We start from the raw sequence: 22,168 nt of genomic DNA on the forward strand, positions 1-22,168 counted from the left end.
CTTTTGCTTCCCTATATCAGCAGAGACTTTTATAATAAAATTTAAAAAATTAGGCTCTGCAGCTGCTAGGGAAAACAGTTTTGTGGTTCCTCAGAAAGTTAAGTATAGAATTATCCTTTAATCCTGCAATCCCACTTCTAGGTATATACCCCAAAGAATTGAGAGCAAAGGTGGATATTTGAACCCCAATGTTCACAGCATCATTATTCATAATACCCAAAAGGCTAAAGCAACCTGAGTGACCATCAACCTATGAATGGATGAACAAAATGTGGTATATACATACAATGGAATATTATTCACCCATAAAGAGGAATGAAGTCTGATACATGAGACAACACGGATCAACCTTGAAGATGTCATGTTAAGTGAAATAAACCAGACACAGAAGGACAGGTATTGTATGATCTCACTGATATGAAATCATTAGAATATTCAAATTCATAGAGTCAGAAACTAGAATACAGGGGTGATGGTGAGGAATGGAAAGTTAATGCTTAATTGGTACAGAGTTTTTTTAGATTGATGGAAAATTTTCAGCAATGGATGGTGGTGATGGTAGCACAACATTGTGAATGTAATTAATACCACTGACTTGTGTATTTGAAAGTGGTTAAAATGGGAAATTTTAACCTAAATCTTTTGTTGGCGGTTTTTTCACAATTCCAGTATTTCCTCAACACTTTTTTAAAAAAGATTTATTTTATAAATCCCTCCTTTCTTGTCTGCTTTCTGTGTCCGTTTGCTGTGTGTTCTTCTGTGTCTGCTTGTATTCTCTTTAGGCAGCTCCAGGCATCAATCCTGGGACCTCCTGGAGTGAGGGAGAGGTGATGATTCTCTTGCACCATCTCAGCTCCTTGATTTGCTGCATCTCTTATCTCTCTTCTGTGTCTCTTTTTGTTGCATCATCTTGCTGCACCGTTCTCAGCGTAGGCCAGCACTCCTGTGCAGGGCAGCTCTCCTATTCAGGGCAGTACTTTGTGCAGGTCAGCATTCCATGCAGTCCAGCACTCCGTGTGGGCTAGCTCGCCACACGAGCCCACTTGCCTTCACCAGGAGGCCCTTGACATTGAACCCTGGGCTTCCTGTGTGGTAGATGGGAGCTCAATTGCTTGAGCCACATCTGCTTCCCCCTCAACGCTTTTTAAAAAGATTTATTTATTTATTTATTTATCCCTACCCTGTACCCCAGCACCCCTCACTGTCTGCTCTCTGTGTCTGTTTGTTTTGCGCTCTCTGTGTCTGCTCATCTTCTTTTTAGGAGGCACCAGGAACTGAACCTGGGACCTTATATGTGGGAGGGAGGTGCCCAGTCGCTTGAGTCACATCCATTCCCTGCTTGTTGTGTCTCTCATTGTGTTTTCTCATTACGTCATCTCATTGCATCAGCTCGCCACACTAGCCCATCGCATCAGCTTACTGTCTTGCTCATCTTCTTTAGGAGGCACTGGAAACCAAACCCAGGACCTCCCATGTGGTAGGCAGGCATCCAACTGCAGAGCCACATCTGCTTCCCACTGAACGCTTTTAATTTTGCATGCAATAATAATGAACTGCCTCTCAAATATACTGATCTAAGTTTAATCAAATAGTCTTTGGGATATTAGTTTCTAGACTTAGTATTAGGAACTATGCTAAGGATATAAATTTGGAACCTGTCAGGATAGATGATATTATATTTAACATTAAGAGACCAAGTACTATCACTTTAAAAATAGCATAGAGGAGAGAAGAATGAGTAAAACTTTAAGGATTCCAGGTGGGACAAAGCAGGAAAAGCTCAAAAAAGGAGACTGAGAATAGGAAAACCAGAACAGAGTGATGTTGGCTTTCCTAAATACCAATCTCATGTTTGGATATGCAGTAGAAGGACTCATAGGACTCAGTATGTAGTTATATTCATGGCTAAGATTTATTACAGTGGCACTGTAAGGATACAGTACTGGATCACAAGGAAAAAAGGCACAAGAAGAAAAGTCTGGAGAAATTTGGGCAGGCTTTCTTATACTCTCTCCCTCCCATGAGTGTTCTTGTAAAGCATACTCTTCCTCCAGCAGTGTAAGTGCAGTAACATGTGGGTGATGTTATTACACTGAGAGGCCAATTAAAGACCCAGTTCCCAGCATTTCTATTGGGGAGTAGTCATGTAGGCACACTCTGCCAACAAAATTCTAGAATCTCAGAAGGAAAGCAGGTGTTCAGCATAAACCTTACTGTTTGTACAATTTAAGCACAGTGAGCCACCCTTATCAGTTAGGAAAAAATGGAAATACTCTCAAAATCCAAGTTCCCAGATGCCAGCCAAGTATCAACCCTGCAAGCCCTTTCTAAGAATAGCTGTCTTAAGCCAGCTATGTTACCTCTTCTGCAAAGAGTGGCATCACAGAAACTCAAAGAATAGACTGTCTTCAGGGAAAAGATGCTGGTGAAGAATCAAGTAAGAGAAGAGCCTATGTGTCCAATGGATTTGACACTATAGAGGTTGTTGGTGACATTGACAAATACAAGTCCAGCTTGTGGTGGCTTCTGTAGTCTCAGTAGGGACCATAAGGTGAGGAAAGTATGAGGAAAAAGCAGAAAGTTAGCAATTTGTAGAGTAAGAAAATAATTTGGAAAGGAGGATGTATCCAGTGGGAAGCTGACAGGAGAGAGTTCATGGTAGGGCTTAGGGAGCATGTTTTACTTTCCTAGCTGCTAAAACAAATACCATACAATTGGTAGGCTGAGTAATAGGCATTTATTGGCTCATGGTTTGAGGGGCTAGAAGCTTGCTTCCTTCCAGGGACAGTATCTTCTGGCTGACTGGCAATCTTTGGGATTCCTTGGCTTTTCCATCATGTGGCAATGCATATGATGATGTCTTCTACTTTTTCTTCTGGGTTGCTTGACATCTGGCTTCTGGCTGCTTCCTGTGACTTCTCTACTGTGTCTTTCACTCTGCTTGTAAAAGACTCCAGTAATCTGGATTAAAGCCCAATCTGATTCAGTTGAGCCACACCTTAACAGAAGTGACATCTTGAGAAGATTTTATTTACAGTGGGTCCACACCCACCAGACTATAGATCAAGACCAACAACATGTCCAAACTGTACATAATTCATTCCCCAGCAGGGGACTATGGGATTTTTTCCCTAAATGTTTTTATATTAAAAATTTTTTTAAAGATTTATTTTATTTATTTCTCTCCCCTTCCCCATTCCCCCCCTCTCCCCGCCGTTGTCTTCTGTGTCTGCTTGCATTCTTGTCATGTGGCACTAGGAAACTGTCGCTTTTTTTGTTGCGTCATCTTGCTGTGTCAACTCTCCGTGTGTACAGCACCACTCCTGGATGGGCTGCGCTTTTTTCACACGGGGCGGCTCTCCTTGCGGGGCATGTTCCTTGCACGTGGGGCACCCCTACGTGGGGGACACCTCTGCGTGGCTTGGCACTCCTTGCATGTGACAGCACTGTGTGTGGACCAGCTCATCACACGTGTCAGGAGGCCCTGGGTATCGAACCCTGGAGTTGAGTCACAACTGCTTCCCTATATTAAATTTTATTCTTCAAATTACTTAGAAGCAATAATTTGAATTTATATCATTGCAATATTTCATTTCCACCAAGACCTGCTTTCAAAAGGAAAATTTCATATTGGGTAACAGTTAAAAATAGGAAAGAAATTATCAGGCCTTCAAACAAAGAGTTCTTTATTACCTCAGAACTACTTTAGTGTAACAATTTCATTTCCAAATTACTGTAGCTCCAAATAAGTGAAATTCAGTGACCAAAAACCAACAAATCTCCCCCAGCTTAACACGCATAACATATACTTCTAACTTTACACTATAACTTCCCCTGTCATAAAAAACAGGAAGAGTGGTTATGTATTTAGCTGATAGTGTTAGATGGTCTGTCATGTAGAGTTTCTTAATATTATGGGACTGTCCTAAAATATATATATATTTTTTTCAATACTGCCATGTCAGGAGCATCTTTCCATTTTCACAAAATTGTCTCATGAAACAACACAAAGTATGTTCAGAGAAAAGTTTCAGGAATCTTTGCTATTTGAAGGACATATTTTTAGTGCGTATTTTGACTCTCACATTTGTTGAACTCCAGCTGCAGCACTTGTTTCAGAGAACTGCTTCTGCCCCTCCCATTTATCCTATTATTACTTTCAGTTGTGAGATGAAAATGTTCTCCTTTTAAAAAAATTGGCTCCTCTAAATAAAGAATTGTCTAAATAGTTACTGTAGTCCCATATTTAATCTACACAAGTCAGAGAAATTTTAGCATCTCAGAAAAATTCATTCAAACCTACAGTGACCCTGGTGGTTTTCTCAATGCATAAATCATTATTGTCACATTACTTAGGTTTCTAGAGTATGAAATAATGAAACTTAAAATATGCCCTTCCTAGGCACAATTAATTCAATATTATTGATTTAATTTTTACTTGTACAAATTTTACATATGATTTTGTATGTATTTCCAAAGTACTTTTATATTAGTCTATTAATATTTATTAGAGGCCCACTATGTACAAAGAGCTATTCTAGGCACTGTTGGTTCTAGGAGAATGACTCTATTGTGTGTTGGTTTGGTTACTTCAGGAAGCAAATGCTCAGATGGAGTTAGAAGTGCAAGAAGTTTATTGGAGGAGGGAGAGGGGACCAGGATAAAGATAAAGGGGGAGGAAGAAAAATTAAATACAGGAAAACCTTCAGACCAGGATGCTGATCTGACACCTGTGAAAAGAAAAGGGATAGGGAAGCAGATGTGGCTCAAGCAATTGGGCTCCTATCTACTACATAGGAGGTCCAGGGTTCAATACCCAGGGCCTCCTGGTGAAGGCTAGCTGGCCCATAGGGTGAGCTGGCCCATGTGGAGTGCTGCCCTGCACAGGTGTGCTGGTCCACGTGGAGAGTTGACACAGCAAGATGACGCAACAAAAAGAGACACAGAGGAGAGACAAAGAAAGATACAGCAGACCAGGGAACTGAGTGGAGCAAGAGAACAATCTCCTCTCTCCCACTCCAGAAGGTCCCAGGATTGGTTCCTGGAGCTGCCTAATGAGAACACAAGAAGAACACAGCTAAGGACACAGAGAGCAGACAATGAGGGAGGGGGGAGAAATAAATCTTAAAAAAAAAAAAAAAAAAAAGAATAGGAAACACAACTGGGCAGCAAGAACCTCAAACTTTGAGGTACATCCTACATAGTTCCACCAACCAATGCAGGGCTTCAAAGCAAAAACTACCTGTTCGAGAAGTCCCATTTTTGGGTTGAAATAGCTAATCCATTGTATCCCTGCTGTGCTCAGTCACTGGTGGGGGCTATCCAGGAAGAGTATAGCCTCAGCTTCAACACTGCTGTGGTATCTCCTGAAGATGCTGCAGCTGGAGGCTATTAGCTAACTCCATTCTTCTAACTGAAGGTAGATACAAGCAGTGCATCTCCATTTGTACTATAATACCTGTGTCCCTTTTGCTAACCTTGCCCTCTTTATTATTTTTTTTGTCTTTATTTATTTTTTTAATGTTACATTCAAAAAATATGAGGTCCTCATATACCCCCCCAACCCCCTCACCCCACTCCTCCGCCCATAACAACAACCTCCTCCATCATCATGAGACATTCATTGCACTTGGTGAATACATCGCTGAGCACCACTGCACCTCATGGTCAATGGTCCACACCATAGCCCACACTCTCCTACAGTCCACCCAGTGCCTTGCCCTCTTTAAATGGCTCCCTTCTGTTTCCAAGTTCATAGCCTGGATTGTTGCACAGTCTCCTAACTCTTCTCCTTTGGCCCATCCCTCATCTCTGCTAAACAGTTTCTAGATTAACCTTCCTAAAAATTTGCTTTTAGCTATCAATACTTTGCCTAAAACTAGTCAGTGTTCCCCTGTTATCTCCACAAAATCAAGCCCAGTCTCTTTATCCTGGTACTCAGGACTGACCACAGACTGGCCCCAACCTACCTTTCTGTTTCTAATAGTTTCCTATCTGATCAACCCAGGTGAGGTCTGCTCATGATCCCTGCCAACTCCCCCACCCCAACATTTTATTTCTATTTGTGTATTTCTTGTTGCTCATTTAATACCATCTACTTCACCTGACACTCCTTTCTCCCTATTATCTGCCTGTCAAAACCTGGCCCATCCTTCAATGTCCCATTTACATTCCCTCTTCCACAGAAAGCAGTCTCTGAAACTTCCTTAGAAGTAGTTCAATGTGTCTTCCACTTGTTCATTTGCTTCCTCCTTTGATTACTCAAAATATAATGTGAATGTGTTACATTAATTCTCATTTAATGTGAATTACATTAATTAATGTTATGTTAATTCACATTTAATGTGAATGTGTTTAATGTTAGCAACTATACCATAGTTTCTTTTGAAATAAGGGGGCAAGTACTCAGCAAGTACTCCAGATGGAATGAATGAAGGGAGAAGTAAGGGGAGAGTGGGTGGTAAGAAGCCACTATATAAATTCAGAAAATTAGAGGAAAGAAAAAACCTCAGGATGATAAAGGAAAAGCCTGGGGAGTGAAGAATACCTCCATATTTCTGATTTGAGGGAATGAATGACCCTGTTCACCGTATGTTTATTTCTTAGGTCCAGACCAGGATAGAATTCTTTATCCAAGGGGCAGAGATGTTTAGACTATTTATATATGGGCTTTAGTGGAGATTGCTGATCAAGAACTCTTGGACATTTAGGCAAAATTTGTATACCTGCTATGGCAGTTTGATATATTTATGAATTCCAAAAAGAGATGTTGATTGTATTTGTAAACTGGTCTGTTCCTCTGGGCATGATACCCTTTGATTGTGTTAGATTCAGCTGGGATAACTTTGATTAAATTATGTTAAGATTAGCACTTTGATTCATTAGGGCATGCAGGATTGAGTTCTTGCCCCTCTTTGGTAGGCTGTATAAATGGATGTGCAATCAAGAACACACAGAAGTAGATACACAGAGAAGATACACAGGGAAGATACACAGAGAATCCTCTAGCCCCAGGAAGAGAGACGAACCTGATAGTTTACAGCTGCCCTAGTGAAGAGTCCAGAGCAACTGGGCCTGGAGAGAAACTGTTGGAGATTTGGACCTGAAGGGTATCAGGAATGAAAGAAAGTGAAAGAAAGAAAAAGAAAGAATGAGAGAGCTGGGATCAGGGGGTCTGCGAGTAATAACTCCTCAGACAACTTTATTGTTTACAAGGAGCTCTCTATGTACCCCAGTGTATGTGAGAACAAGCAGGAATACATAGCCTACGTGTCATCAAGCAGCAACATGTATTAACTATCAGCATTACCCATAGTCTAAGGAATTAAAAAAAATCTTACCTCAAAGTACAAAGTCTAAGTGTTCTATTCACTACAAAAGGTATGTGCTCATTTCTTTCAGCCTTTAACAGCTTCATCCCATTTGCCGAGAACTCTTGATTACCGCATTCCTTAGGTTGCAAGCATAGCCATGGAGACAGTACTAGCATGGAGACAGCACGTCTCTCCTTGAGAGGCCACTGTGCCTCAGTTTCCAACAAGAAACAAGTCCCAGAGGAAGAGAGACGAGCCCTATGCCAGCCTACAGCTGAGGTCAGAAGGAGCTGGGCCCATGGAGGCATAAGAGGAAAGAGGCTGAACCCTCTCAGGCATCACCCACCATCTTGCTTCAACACGTGGCAACAGACTTTGGTACCTCTTATGGTACCTTGAATTGGACTCGTTAGGCCCTTGTAACTATAAGCTTTTACCCTAAATAAATACCTTTTATAAAAGCCAGGAGATTTCTGGTACTTTGCATCAGCATCCCTTTGGCTAACTAATAAACCTGCAAATGTGCGTTTTTCTGGCAATAGAATCCATAGATTTTATCTGATTTTGAAAGGAGTTTGTGATCTTAAAAAGATTTAAAACCACTTGACCATGACACAACAAGATGATGCAATAAAAAGAAACAGATTCCCATGCTGCTGACAACAAACAAGTGAACAAAGAAGAACATGCAGCAAAAATAGACACAGAACAGACAACTGGGGTGGGGGTGGGGGGAAGGGAAGAGAAATAAATATAATAAGTCTTAAAAAAAAAAACCAACTGTGTTAAAAAAACAAACAAACAAACAAAAAACCACTTGACCAGAGTTCGGGGCCTTCATAGAAGAGAGGTAGAAAAGGACTGAGCCTGATTTGTTAAATAGGAGGCCATTGGTAATCTTTAAGAAGACAGCTTCTGAAGAATGAGGAAAGTAGAAACCAGATTCCCAGGAATTAAAAACTGAGTGGATGTTGAGAAACTAGAAGTAGGAAATATAGGCATTTCCTTCTAGAAATGTTATCAGTGAATGGGGAGGAAGATAATATGTTAATTTGAGGAACAATAGGATGAGGGGAAGATATTTTTGGATAGGAGACACTTGAACATATTTTCAGAGGAGGAGGTGAAAAGTCAGATAATAGGGGAAGTAGGTGAGGAAGTTTCTGAATAGTCTAGGTTTATGCTGTGGCAGCAACCACAAAATATTAGTGACTTAAAACACAAGAAAGTTTATTTCTCGCTAGTGCAAACTCTCCTGTGGATGGTTTTCATTCACACTGAGACACATTGATTTAAGTTGCTTCTGTCTTAGGGCTCAGTGCTCACAACTGAAGCAGAAGAGAGAAACGGAATGATACAGAGGGATCCCACTGCCACTGCTCAGCAGTTGACACCTGTTACTTCCACTCATGTTTCACTAGCCAAAAGTAGTCACCTAATTGAGGAGGCAGGGAAGTGTGGTAGAAATAAGAAAAGGAATTTGCTTAGCATGTGTAATTATCTCTGCAGTAGGAATGGAATAAAGGAAAAAAGAAAGGGAATTCTAGGATGTTGGAAGTTGCATAGGTTTTGAATATTCCCAAATCTTCCCATGTGAAACAGCAACTTGGATGGCAAAACCAAAAGCTCATGAACAATATCAGTGAATAAGCAGCAAGAAATGAGCCCCCAGATATACTCAGGGATAAATAATGATAGCAACAACACAAACATTTGAAGAATGAAGAGACAGAGGGAGTCAAAGAATCCCAAAATTACCAAAAGAAAAAAATGCCCCTAAAGGAAGGAGTTGCCACTTGGTGTGGAAAGTTTTGAAGGCCCATCTGAGGGCAGCAGTCAAAATTTGGGAGAAGCTTGGCAAGGTGCATTTTGCAGGTAAACAGAAGGGGAAGGGACTATAGGAATATTTGGAAGGTGCTAAAGTCACCTAGACGCTCTGTACTCTCAAAACTAATCTGTATTCTCCTCTAGAACATAGCACTGCAGGGAACACAAGCTGCTAGAAGAGGACAGAAACACTAGGGGCCATGTTTTACAACTGCCACAAATAGTATGCAGCCATACCTTTGTACTCAACTGCTTTGAAACTTGTCGAATTTGGTACTTAACATATTTTGACATGCAAATTTTGTCCCAGTACTCATTGTTTTTTCTTTTTTTTTTTTTTTTTGGTATTCGATGTGCAAGCTAGAACTTGTCAGTGTCGTTTGCCTGGTAACTCACTACCCTTTCCGGCCAAAACAAAGGGTCACATGTTAGTCACGCATTAGCTCTTGCCCTGTGCACATCCCATTGCAGTCTTATCTTAGCTTCTGTGGTCATTTTGTGTATTTTTGCATATTTTTTTTCATCATGGGTCCTAAGAAAATGAGCAGTGATAGCACTGAGCAGAAAAGAAAATTACTTTGTACTAACATTGAGCAAAAAAAGAAATAATAGGTAATTATAAGAGCAATATTCACATTACTGAACTTACTAGGGAATAGCTATACCTAGAACAACGGTCTCCACCATTATTAATAATAAAGAAGCAATGAAAAAGACTGATGTTGAGAAAGGAGTTACAGCGGTAACAAAGCAGCCTTCCCAGACACTCAAGAAAGTAGAAAAGCTGTTATTAATTTGAGTAAACTAGAAGTAGTTAGTGGGTGACAGTGTATTGGAAGCCACAATATGTGAAAAAGTGGAAGTGTTGCATGCTGATATTTTGAAAAACAAACAAGAACCAAGTGATGAGGGTGTTGAAGTTTTTAAGGCCTGCCACAGCTGGCTTGATAATTTTAAAAAGAGGTCCAGCATCCATATTGTCATGAGGCATGGCGAGGCAGTGAGTGCTAATAAAAAGGGTGCTGATGAATTTGTCAGTGAATTCCAACACTACATAGAAGCTGAGGGTTTTTATTACCCACCAAGTTTTTAACTGTGATAAGACCGGAGTTTTTTGGGAAAAAATGCCATGTAGAACCTACATCATGAAAGAGGAGAAGGCATTACCAGGCCAGAATTTGTGTCTGAGAGACTTCGAAGGGTTTGAGGATGACCTCAAGCCTGCAGGTACAGAGGGTACAGTTGTGCAGGATATTGTTTCTGCGCCAGTCCCTGAGTCTGGAGTTTGATGCTGCTGATTTTGAGGAGTTAGTGGAAGAACACTGTGAAGAGCTCAGCACTGAGAAGCTTCAGGAACTACAGAAGGAGCAGCAACAAGTGCCTGAAGAGATTTCTTCAGGTGAGAAAGAGATAAGGGAGGATGTCCCCAGTTCCTTGATAAAAGAAATGTGTCCAGAATGAGAAGGTCAACACTTTGTGGAGAAGTACCATCCAGACAAAGCTCTGACAAACAGAAATGTGAATTTATTGAATGACCAAACAATTTCATACTTTGGAGGAATTCTGAAAAGAAGACAGAAGCAGTCCCCATTGGATAAGTTTTTAGTGAAGGTGACAAAGAGTGGGTCAGAGCCTGTAGGGCAAGTTGAAAAAAAGTCAGAAAAGAGAAGGAACACCTGAAGTGCAAGTGTTCTCTTGGATGGGGACTCTCCTAAGCAACATTCCTTGTAACCTCTCTTCACCACTCTCCTCCCACCATCCCATTAAGCCATGGACTCTTCTTAGTACAGATAAAGTGAAGATTTTATTTTATTTAATGTAAGTATTTTTAGGTTTATTTCTCATGTAAAGTAATGATATACAACACTATCTTTTTACATATTGCTTTAAAAATGTGCATTGTCTTTGGTTTGGGAATACATTAAATTTATTTATATTATTCCTTATGGGAAAATTTTGTTTGGTACTCATTGTTTTTGGTATTCGTTGCACCTCCTGGAACCAATTAATAACAAGTACCAAGGTACCACTGTATTAATTAAAGAAACTCCAAATGTGAAAATTCATCCCTTAGTCTATTTTCCATACCAATTATATTAAGTAACGTTCAGTCTCACATTTAGAAGCCTTGCAGTGAGACTACATGGCACCAATAATAAAATGTAGTCAACATAGAGAACCTCCACATTTGACCATTAACTCTCCCCCATTATGAAATTCCAAGGGAAAATTTAAAGTCCATAGGTTAAAATCCCTTGCAAATTAAAGACCAAAGAATTAATGTGTGAAGTCAAATTCTCTTGCCCTTGAGATTTAAACTTCAAAGAAATTAATGTCTAGAATTCATCCTTTCTGCTTTGTATTTCATTCAGTGTTAATTACAGAGGGTTTTCTTGAAGCTTGAGTAGGGTTGGAATTTTTTAAGCAGATGCAATCTGAACAGAAATTGTATTATTTTAATATCAAGTCTTTCATTTGAGCTTCTACTGAGTCCAAAAAGATAAGACACACAGGTTACTATACCACTGGCCACATACCCATCAAATTTAGAAAAAACTATCATCAAGCCTCTGTGTAGCTACCCCAGGCAAAACTGTGTTCCTAGAACCCATTAATTTGTGTTGTCAAATACCAGGGCAGAGACTCTGAGGTTGGGGGTGATCAGGGAGAGAAATTCTGAATTTTTAGTTTCACCAAGAAAGTTGATGTGGCATGATGTTCTAGAATCCATGAGCTGTGAACTTAAACTTAATTAGGAGATGTTAATTTTGGCATTTTTGAATGTTCCATTCCTGGGGAAATTTTTACCTATTCAAATTAACTCCTCTCTCAGAGAGTGAGATATTGTCATATTCTTGTGAAACTTAGAAACCTGTAGAATTTGAAGACTGTATCAGTCAGGATAGGCTAGATTATGCTGCAGTAACAGTGAACCTTGAAATCTTGAAGGCTTAAAACAACTCTTTTTCTCACTTACCCTACATGTCCATTATGGATTGGCAGAGAGCCCTGCTCCCCACCACATTAATTTAAAGAACAGGATGATGGAATCTTTACCTTGACAGATTTTTCTGTGGACACCACAGCACAGGCAAGAGAATGTGGTAAGTTGTGCCCTAACTCTTAAATTTTCTGCCCAGAAGTAGCACACATCTCTTCTATTCATATCCCTTTTGCTGTCGCCTTCTAACTTCAGAGGGAACAAGGAGCGGCAGTCCTGCCTTTGAGCTCTAAGTTTTTGGCCTTTTGGTGCAACATTTAGAGTGAGCTACTACTAATACTGCTTGTGTAATATCTTGTGAGCCAACAATTTTAATCCTAGGTCCTAGGCTGCTGTGACAGCTTCCAACTATAGAATAGTTTAAGCCAATATTTCCCAAACTTGTCTGATTGAAATACTCACCTGGGTGCTTATTAAAAATATTGATTTTTGTATCCTACTTCTGGAGAAATGATTCCATAGCTCTGGGGTGAGCTTCAAGAATCTGTATTTTTATTTATTTTCTTTTAGGCCAAGAATACCTCCCTTCAAGCTTTGGTTTTTCATCTTGTCCTAGCATTGTTTCAGCTGAAAAATTATCTTCATTGACTTCAAAACTTCTGTTCATGTTTCTAAAGCCTGTTGCCCTAGGAATCTAGACTCTAATGAGGATCAATACCTTTGTCAGATGCTCTCTGAGATACCATATTTCCTTTCCTTTTGAATTTTATAAATTTCTCAGGCATGTTCCCACAGGGCATGGGAAATTCCTGCATTCTTCTCTACAGTCCCCAAGTTGTCAGTAATTCTGTGAGTATTTTCTCTTCTTCGGTTTGTGAACAAGCCAAGAGGATAGAAGGTTAGTCCCATTAATTTTGTCCTTTGCCCTGAATACCAATAACAATTAAAAGCTAGAACTTCTTTGGTTCTGTGAAGGGTATCCAGAACTTGGATTGTAGTTTAAAAGCAACAAACACCTGGAGAAAACACCATGAGTACAGGAGAAGCGTTCTTTGTTAACATGGTGGCTTCTGTCTTCTCACTGAAGTAGGAGAGGACCTCATGTCATAAAAATATTTCAGTCAGGGGAGGGTTTGCGAACTTGAGGTAAATGGAGGTAGTTTGTAGTAGCTCTTGTAGAGGATGGGAAAAAGAACCAAGGAGAGCTTAATTTTTTTTTCACTTTTATTATTTATTTATTTATTTTTAAACTTTTAAAAATTTGAAATATATCACTCATCCGTAAACATACATAAACAATAAATGTATAATAGTTTTGAATTTACAAAACGTATAACATCAAACAAACATATGTAACATCTCACCCTACCACCAATAACTTGCATTGTTTTTAAACCTTTTTAACTAATGATTAAAGAGCATTGTCAAAAAAATTACTACTAAACAAAGTATTTTTCCCCTAACCAATCCAATTATTATCATCTTTATATCAATTAAGTGACTAAGGCTACATTTTTTTCTCTGAACCTAGATTTAGCTATAGCCTATAGATTCTTTTTTTTTTCCTCTTTATTTTTTCAATGTTACATTAAAAAAAATGAGGTCCCCATATACCCCCCACCCTCCTCACCCCACTCCTCCGCCCATAACAACAACCTCCTCCATCATTATGAGACATTCATTGCATATGGTGAATACATCTCAGGAGAGCTTAATTTTAAACTATTCCTAAACACAAATGTTCATGACATCCTAATATCCAAAAAGTGAAACAAATCAAATGTCCATCAGTTGATTAATGGATAAAGAAAATGTAGTATATCCATTATTATTCAAGCATGAAAAGGGATGAAGTACTGATAAACATTACAACATGGATAAACCTTGAAAGCTTTATGCCAAGTATAAGAAGTCATTCACAAAGGACCACATGGTATATGATTTAATTTATATGTAATGTTCAAATAGGGAAATCCATAGAGACAGCAAGCATACTACTGGTGGCCTAGAGCTGGAGGGAGTGCATAGAGGGACTTGGAATGGGTGACTGTTGGATATGGGGTTTCTTTTTGGGGTAATGAAAATTTTCTAAAATTGATTGTGATGGTTGTACAACTTTGAATTTACTAAAACCAGAGAACTACACAAGTAAAATAATTTCCAAGTGTAGCAGTTTGATATGGTTATAAATTCCAAAAATAGGTATTGGATTATGTTTGTAATCTGGTCTGTACCTCGGCGTGATTAAGTTATGATTAGGGCTTTGATTGGGCCACATCACCAAGGGGTAGTGATATAGCACTATACTGATGTGGCCCAAGCAAGGCTCAAATCATAATTTAATGACACCCAGGTACAGACAAGTTTACAAACATAATCCAATATCTACTTTTGGAATTCGTGAACCATATCAAACTGCTACACTCCACCCCCTGAACTCCAAAAAGACATTACAACCTTCAAAAAAGCCCTTAAATCAGTAGCAATGCTAAGTATAGAATTACATCACAATCCCTTTAAAGAAATACAGTTTGCCTTGGGGCAAAGTCCTGTCTGGCTGTAGACCTCTGAAAACAATTTATCTGCTTCCAATACACAAATGGACAGACAAAGGATAAACATTTTCATTACCGTAAGGAGAATCTGGGAAGGAAACATGAGTCACAGGTCCTCTACAGTTCAGTAAACCTGCAGGGCATCCTCCATTTGATTTCGAAGTGTGAGAGTTATTCTCAAGAAGATGGTTTCTTTCCCTGGTGCCTCAGGAGGACCCACCCTTTACACAGGCTTGCCCAATAGCCATTTTCTTGGTTCCACCCTCATCAAGCATTTGGGTGTCCACCAAACTCCAGACCTCACCCTCCAAGAACTTTGGGATGATTGCCACACTTTAACCAAACTCTGGGTTAGAGTCTTAGCACCCCTAGTACAGTGAAGTGAAGACAGCATCCTCCCTAACATTTGGCATACAGGCTCAACCCTCTCAGAGCAATGAGTTGACCAGCTGGCCTTCCCTAATCCATGGGGAACAAAACCTGCCCCTCTCAGATCTATGGGGTATGAACCACAAACTCCCTAATCCTTGAGGAATGTGTTCTACTCTCTCTGTACCCTGAGGCAGCAAAACTCTCCCTGAACATTGGGTGGGAACATCCACCTTCTTCAACTGCTAGGGCATCCTCACCCTCTCTATACACATGGATGGGGTTCCTCTCTTGGCCCAAGGCGATGTCTTAATTTAGATATCATCTTCCATGGTTTTCCTCTTAAAGCTGTTTGCCCTTCAATCTCTCCTTTCCATATCCCTTTTAGTCCAGACTGACAATCGTTTTGTTCATACAGCTCTCTCAAAAAGCTTGTTGCTTCAGCATGCAAGAAGCAGGGGTCCAAGCTGTCAGACAGTAAGACTTTACATAAGTCTTTCCTAGGTAACTATATCTTCAATCCTGATTTACAAGTTCCAAGTTTAATTAAGTCTTCAAATGGGGCACTATCTCCTGGAAGCTTGATTTCTAGAGGCTTGGAATTTCCAGAATCAGTTTCTGTTTTCTTTGTGCACAACAGTTCAGTCCTCACCGTATTTCTCATCTAGCATTTGCTGTAAGCTGCAAGGAGAAGCCAAGCCATATCCTCCAGATTTACATGGGAAAGTTCTTCAGCCAAGGCTCGCTGTTTTCAAATTCTGCCTTCCACAAAACGCCAGGAGTTAATCTTGCTAAGTTCTCTGCAACTTTAAAACACGGATCACCTTTCTTCAGTTTCCAAAAATAATTTCATCATTTACTTCTAAGGCATCATTTACTTCTAAGGCACTTCTAAAAAAGTCTTTTTAGCATCCATATTGCTATCAACAGTCTCTTCAAAACACTGTAGGTCTTTTCTTCCAAGCATCTCACAATTCCTCCAAAAAACACCCCTTACCCATTTATAAAACCATTCTAGCATTTTGATAATTGCAAAAGCCCTTCCCCATTCTGTGGTATCAGCTAAAGGGTTGCTGACGCAAAATACCAGAAATCAGTTGGTTTTTATAAAGGGTATTTATTTGGAGTAGAAGCTTACAGTTACTAGGCCATAAAGCATAAGTTACTTCCTTCACCAAAGTCTTCTGCCATGTGTTGGAGCAAGATGGCTGCCGACATCTGCCAGGGTTTAGGCTTCCTGGGTTCCTCTCTTCCCAGGGCTTACTGCTCTCCACTCTCAAAGTTCCTTTCTTCCTGGGGCTTGCTTCTCTTTCCTTACAACCAAGATCCTCTGTGTGCTTACTTCCCAGGCTCCAGCTCAAGACTCCCGCATCAAACTCCAACATGCAAACTCCAACATCAAAATTCCAACTCTGTCCTTTGCCATGTCTTTTATCTGTGAGTCCTCACCCACGAAGGGGTGGGGACTCAACACCCTACTGACATGACCCAATCAGAGCCCTAATCATAATGTAATCATGCCCAGGTATGGTCCAGTTTACAAACATAATCCAATATCAAGTTTTGGAATTCATGAACCATACCAAACTGCTACAGACAGGGACAAGGTTTAAACCCAAGTATTTAACTCTAAAATCTGAAGTTTTTTTTTCAAGATTTATTTATTTATTTTATTTCTCTCCCCTTCCCACCCCCACCCCAGTTGTCTGTTCTCTGTGTTTATTTGCTGTGTGTTCTTCTTTGTCCGCTTCTGTTGTTGTCAGCGGCACAGGAATCTGTGTTTCTTTGTTGTGTCATCTTGTTGTGTCAGCTCTTCGTGTGTGTGGTACCATTCCTGGGCAGGCTGAACTTCCTTTCGCACTGGGCAGCTCTCCTTATGGGGCACACTTCTTGCACGTGGGGCTCCCCTACACAGGAGCACCCCTGCGTGTCAGGGCACTCCTTGTGCGCATCAGCACTGCACATAGACCGGTTCCACATGGGTCAAGGAGGCCCGGGGTTTGAACCACGTACCTCCCATGTGGTAGGCAGATGCCCTAACCACTGGGCCAAGTTCGCTTCCCAAATCTGAAGTTTTTATCACTATGTATACTGGTTGAGGGTTGAGGGAATTCAGGTAACTCTGAGGACAAATTCCGGATTCAGTAGAATGGGAGAACTGACACAAGAGGTTAAGGCCAGGTATAGGCATTTAAATTTAAGATCCTGCAGGAAGGGCAGATTCAATATCCAAGGAAGATGGGTGGCAAGAAATCAATGTCTGAGAAAATGTAAGGTCAGGTTGTAAAGAGGTCATAAACAGGGATGCTGAAGTTGTCAAGGATAATGGTAGTTGGAGAGAAACAATGGAGCCAGTTCCTGAAGTCATCAAGGGAGATAAGGGATGTTCTTAAGGCTGGTAGATAACTATGATTGGAAAGAAAAGAGATTGGTGTGAGGACAGTATGTAATATCCCACCCACCCCCACGGTCCCCTCTGTCTCTTACTCTGGAGAGAATGGTCCACTCTTATTTTGCTTATCAGAAAGGTGAGGGACAAAGGAAATCTAAAAGACATGCCACATTGCTAATCATTATGACTAGTTTATGACAAAGTCAAATGAAAGTCTCAATAAATTGTTAAATCTTGCCGTGTGGCTCATCTCATTTTAGCAAAGTCAAGCAAGCTATTAAATACCTAAGCCATCATTTACTACAAGAATATACATGGTATAACACTTTCGTTCCCTGAAGCTACTTTGTTTGTTTGTTTTTTAGAAAATATTGGTGTTACTGACACATGTCCTATTTAAATATAATTTTTATTTCCTTAGATATTCTTTAATAAAAATTCTCTCTTCACACACACACAAAAATTCTCTCTTCCTTGGTCAGGTAATTTAACCAATCTGTGCTCATTTGTGTATCTTTCCGAACACTGGAGAAACAATTGAGTTTGTTTTCAGGATTAAATGAGATAAATGTGCCTGGGTAGAATTTTTAAAGTAATGCTTCCATAAATTTCTTAAGCTGCCTGTATTAGTTGACCAAAGGGGTGCTGATGCAAAGTACCAGAAATCTGTTGGTTTTTATAAAGGGTATTTGTTCGGGGTGAAAGCTTACAGTTACACGACCTAAAGAGTCCAACTCAAGGCTGCTTTCTCACCAAAGTCAGTTGCCACGTGTTGAAGTAAGATGGCGGGCAATCTCTGACTGGTCTCTTGGTCTCTGGCATCAGGCTCATTTCTTTCCAGACCTTTTCAGCTGCTCAGCTGCTTTGTTCTCTTCATCTGAAAATTATCAGGTGAATGGTTTATCTCTCCCCAGGGTTTTAGCTATTTGAGTCTTCTCCTTTCTGTTACATGGCAGGACCAAAATGAACAAGTTCTCTCCTCTTCCATGTGTCTTCTTGAGTGAGTGTCCTTTTACATAGGCCCACCAAGGGGGTGGGGACTCAACCTGAGTTACCCTTCTGATTTGGTTGAATCAAAGCCCTAATCTTAACATAATTTAATCAAAGACATCTCATCTGAATCTAATACAATCAAAGGGTATCACACCCAAAGGAATAGATTAGTTTACAAACATAATCTCTCTTTTTGGAATTCATAAATAATCTCAAACTGACACACTGCCTTTTGTCTACTTTATTTTTTGAACTTAAAATAAAATTTACTTTAAAAAACAAATCTCACTCATGCTGTTCCCTGGCAGTAATACTATTCATTGGCGTTGTTTGATGACATTTGAACAGTGTCTCCTACATCCCCTATTCTCAGGTTTGTATATTATTTTCCTTCATGAATACATAGGACTTTTTTATAGTTCACTTGCCATCCTCTCTTTCTCTCTTTCTATCTTTCATATTATAGGTAGAAGATAACTCTGGTATGAAGTTCTTTTTTTTCTTCCTTTCCCTCCCCCTCCTCCACCCTGCTGTTTTTGCCATCTGTGTCCATTCACTGTGTGATATTCTGTATCTGTTTCCCTTTTTGTCTTCTTTTCTCCTTTTTCTCCTCTAGGATTCACCAGGATTCAATCCTGGGGACCTCTCATTTGGAGAGAGGTTCCCTGTCAATTGCACCACCTCAGTTCCTGGTCTCTGCTGCACTTCACCTTGACTCTCCCCTTTGTCTCTCTTTTGTTGGATCATCATATTGCTGTGTAACTAACTTGCACGGGCACTGGCTCATTGCATAGGCACTTGGCTCGCCACACGGGCACTGGCTTGCCGCACGGGCACTGGCTCACCATGCGGGCACTAATGCAGGCACTTGGCTCATCTTGTGGGCACTGGCTCACTGCGTGGGCACTGGCTCACCACATGGGCACTCATGTGGGCATTTGGCTCACCACACAGGCACTCGTTTGGGCACTTGACTTACTGCATGGGCGCTCGGCTCCCGGTCTGGGCACTCGGCTCACCACACAGGCACTGACTCACTGTGCAGGCATACTTTCTCTTCTTTTTTTTTTTTTTTTTCACCAGAAGGTCCCAGGGATTGAACCCGGTCCTCCCATATGGTAGGTAGAGTCCTTACCACTTGAGCCACATCCTCTTCCCTGAAGTTCTTAAACTCAGTTAAAGTGACATTTTATGTTGTGTTTTGCTTTTCTGAAGTCTTTTATTTCAACTGATGCCTTTTCTGCATTGGAAAATGATCTGTGTCATTTAGCAATGAGCTTTGCTACTAGATCTTTATTTGAAACATCAAATGATCATCTCACAAGTTGTGCCATCTCCTAGTATGTTTCAGCTATTTTCCATTTGTACCTCCTTTAGCCTATTTTTTTTTCTTTTTAAATCTCAACTCTTTTTCATTCTAGGGTATTTTCTTCTTGAATAGCTCAATAATTTACCTTGTCAAATTCATAATCATTTTCAGAGAATTTGATCTGAGTTTTAAATGGCTTCAAGTCTCTGTTTGTTTTTTTTTTTTTCCAGAATGTCTATACCTGAAGGTTTTTATACTTGGAAAGTACCTATAGACTTTTCTGATTTAAAATACAACTGAAATAATCAATTTCCCTTTGATAGGCTGTTTAATTTAAATTTGTTTTTTCATTTGCCTTTCTGTTTTCCCTTTGCCAAATAAAAACATAAGAGTTATAACTCTTTGTATGGCATTAAGGGAGTTATTTATCAGAAACTAGTTACTTCCCAGCCCTCATCTCCTTTGCTACCACCCTGATCCACAGTCCACACTTCCCAACATAAACAACCTGGGTCATTGCAATAGCCTCCCAGCTGATTGGCCCACTTTAGCACTCTGTCCAATGTCATCTATTCTCAGCCAGATGCCAGACTGATCCTGTTAAAACACAAGGCAAGTGATGTCCTATCTCGGAATGGAAGCCAAAGTCCTCTGGCCCTCCTTTCTTCTCTGACCTAACCTCCTAACTGCTCTCCTTACTCTTCTGCAGCTATGCTGACTCCTTGCTGTTCCTTAAAGACTTGCACTGGCTCACCCCTTTGTCTGGAATACTTTCTCCACGTATATCTGCATGGCATGGTCCCTCACCTCTTTCAAGTCTATGCTCAAAATGTCACTTTCTCCTGGTAGGAGTGTAAAATGGGGCAGCAGCTGGAGAAGCTAGTTTGGTGGTTCCTGAAAAAAGTTAAATACAGATTTACCGTTTGACCCAGCAATTCCTCTCACAGGTATATGTCCAGAAGCGGGGCCTCAAACAGATATCCATACACCAATGTTCATAGCAGCATTATTCACAATAGCCAAAATATGGAAACCACTCAAGCATCCATTAGCAGATGAATGGATAAACAGAATGTGGTATATACATACAATGGAATATTATTCGGCCATTTAAAGGAATGAAATGCTGATATAACATGGGTGAACCTTGAAAGCATTATGCTAAGTGCAATAGACACAAAAGGACAAATATTGTATGATTCAATTTAAATGAAATATTTAGAATAAGCAAATACAGGACAGAAAGTAGATTGGAGATTACCAGGAGCTGGGGAATGGGGAAATGGAAATTGCTTTAAAATTTTTCTTTTTTTATTGCTTACAAAGTTTCTTTTAGGGTGATGAAAAAATTTTAGTAGTGGAAAGTGGTGATGGTAGGATAACACTGTAAAAGTAATTAATGCCACTGAATTGTATACTTAAAAGTGGTTAAAATGAGAAGTTTTATGTTTTGTATATGTTACTGCAATAATTTAAAAGAAACCTTGAAATTCCTTTAAATATCAAATAATGAGAGTTTGTCCTTCAGGAAAAAAAAAAGTACGAGGCTATGGTAGTTGGACCTACATACCCCAGAAAAAACATATTCTTAAACTTAATTCATTCCTGTGAGTGTGAACCCATTGTAAATAGGACGTTTTTGTTTGTTTGTTTGTTTGTTTTTTGAGGTATCAGGGACCAGGGATTAAACCGGGGACCTCATATGTGGGAAGCCGGCACTCAACACTGAACCACATTGACTCCCCTGAGTTGGTTTCTTCGTTTGTTTTGCTTGTTGTTTGTTTTTATTTTTTCAGGAGGCACCAGACCAGACCTGGGACCTCCCGTGTGGGAGGCAGGCACTACGCCATTTGAGCCACATCTGCTCCCAATAGGATATTTTGATAAGGTTACTTCAGTTAAAGTGTGGCCCAACCCAGTCAGGATAGGTCTTAATCCTATTTCTGAATCCTGTTATCTTTATAAGCAGATTGAAATTCAGACAGAAAGACAGAGGGAGCAGCTGGAAGCTGAAACTCAACAGAACCTGGAAGAAAATGGAGAGGTCAGGAGAGGCCACTATGTGCATTGCCATGTGACAGAGGACCCAGGAACAAGGATCATTGGCAGCCAGCACCAGAATACCAGTTTTGGGGAAGAAAGCATTATTTTGATGATGTCTTGATTTGGACTTTTTCCTAGCCTCAAAACAGGAGCTAATAAATTCCCGTTGTTTCAACCAACCCATTGCATGGCATTTGCTTGAGCAGCCTAGGAAACTAAAACAGAGGCCTTCCCTGACCCCATTTTAAATCCCACTCCCAGCAATCCCTACTCTGTTCCCCTGCCTTTTCTTTGTTGTTGTTAATATAGCATGTATTATTATTTATTGCCTGTCTTGCCATACATACACTTGAATATAAGTTCCATGTGGAACTTAGACAAGAAAGCCTGACACTGCTGAATGAATTAACTTAGAATTGGCATGAG

At 40.1% G+C, this 22,168-nt stretch overlaps 1 long non-coding RNA gene across 1 annotated transcript; it reads left to right on the top strand.

Moving 5' to 3' along the window:
- The first annotated feature begins 292 nt into the window (after positions 1 to 292).
- LOC139436751 (uncharacterized) lies at positions 293 to 21,793 on the top strand. The gene is made up of 3 exons (XR_011646108.1): positions 293 to 396; positions 12,144 to 12,244; positions 21,666 to 21,793. It is a non-coding gene; the product is annotated as an uncharacterized lncRNA (long non-coding RNA).
- Positions 21,794 to 22,168: the final 375 nt, after the last annotated feature.

This window comes from Dasypus novemcinctus, chromosome 17 (genome assembly GCF_030445035.2).
Source record: "Dasypus novemcinctus isolate mDasNov1 chromosome 17, mDasNov1.1.hap2, whole genome shotgun sequence".
Lineage (NCBI taxonomy): Eukaryota > Metazoa > Chordata > Mammalia > Cingulata > Dasypodidae > Dasypus > Dasypus novemcinctus.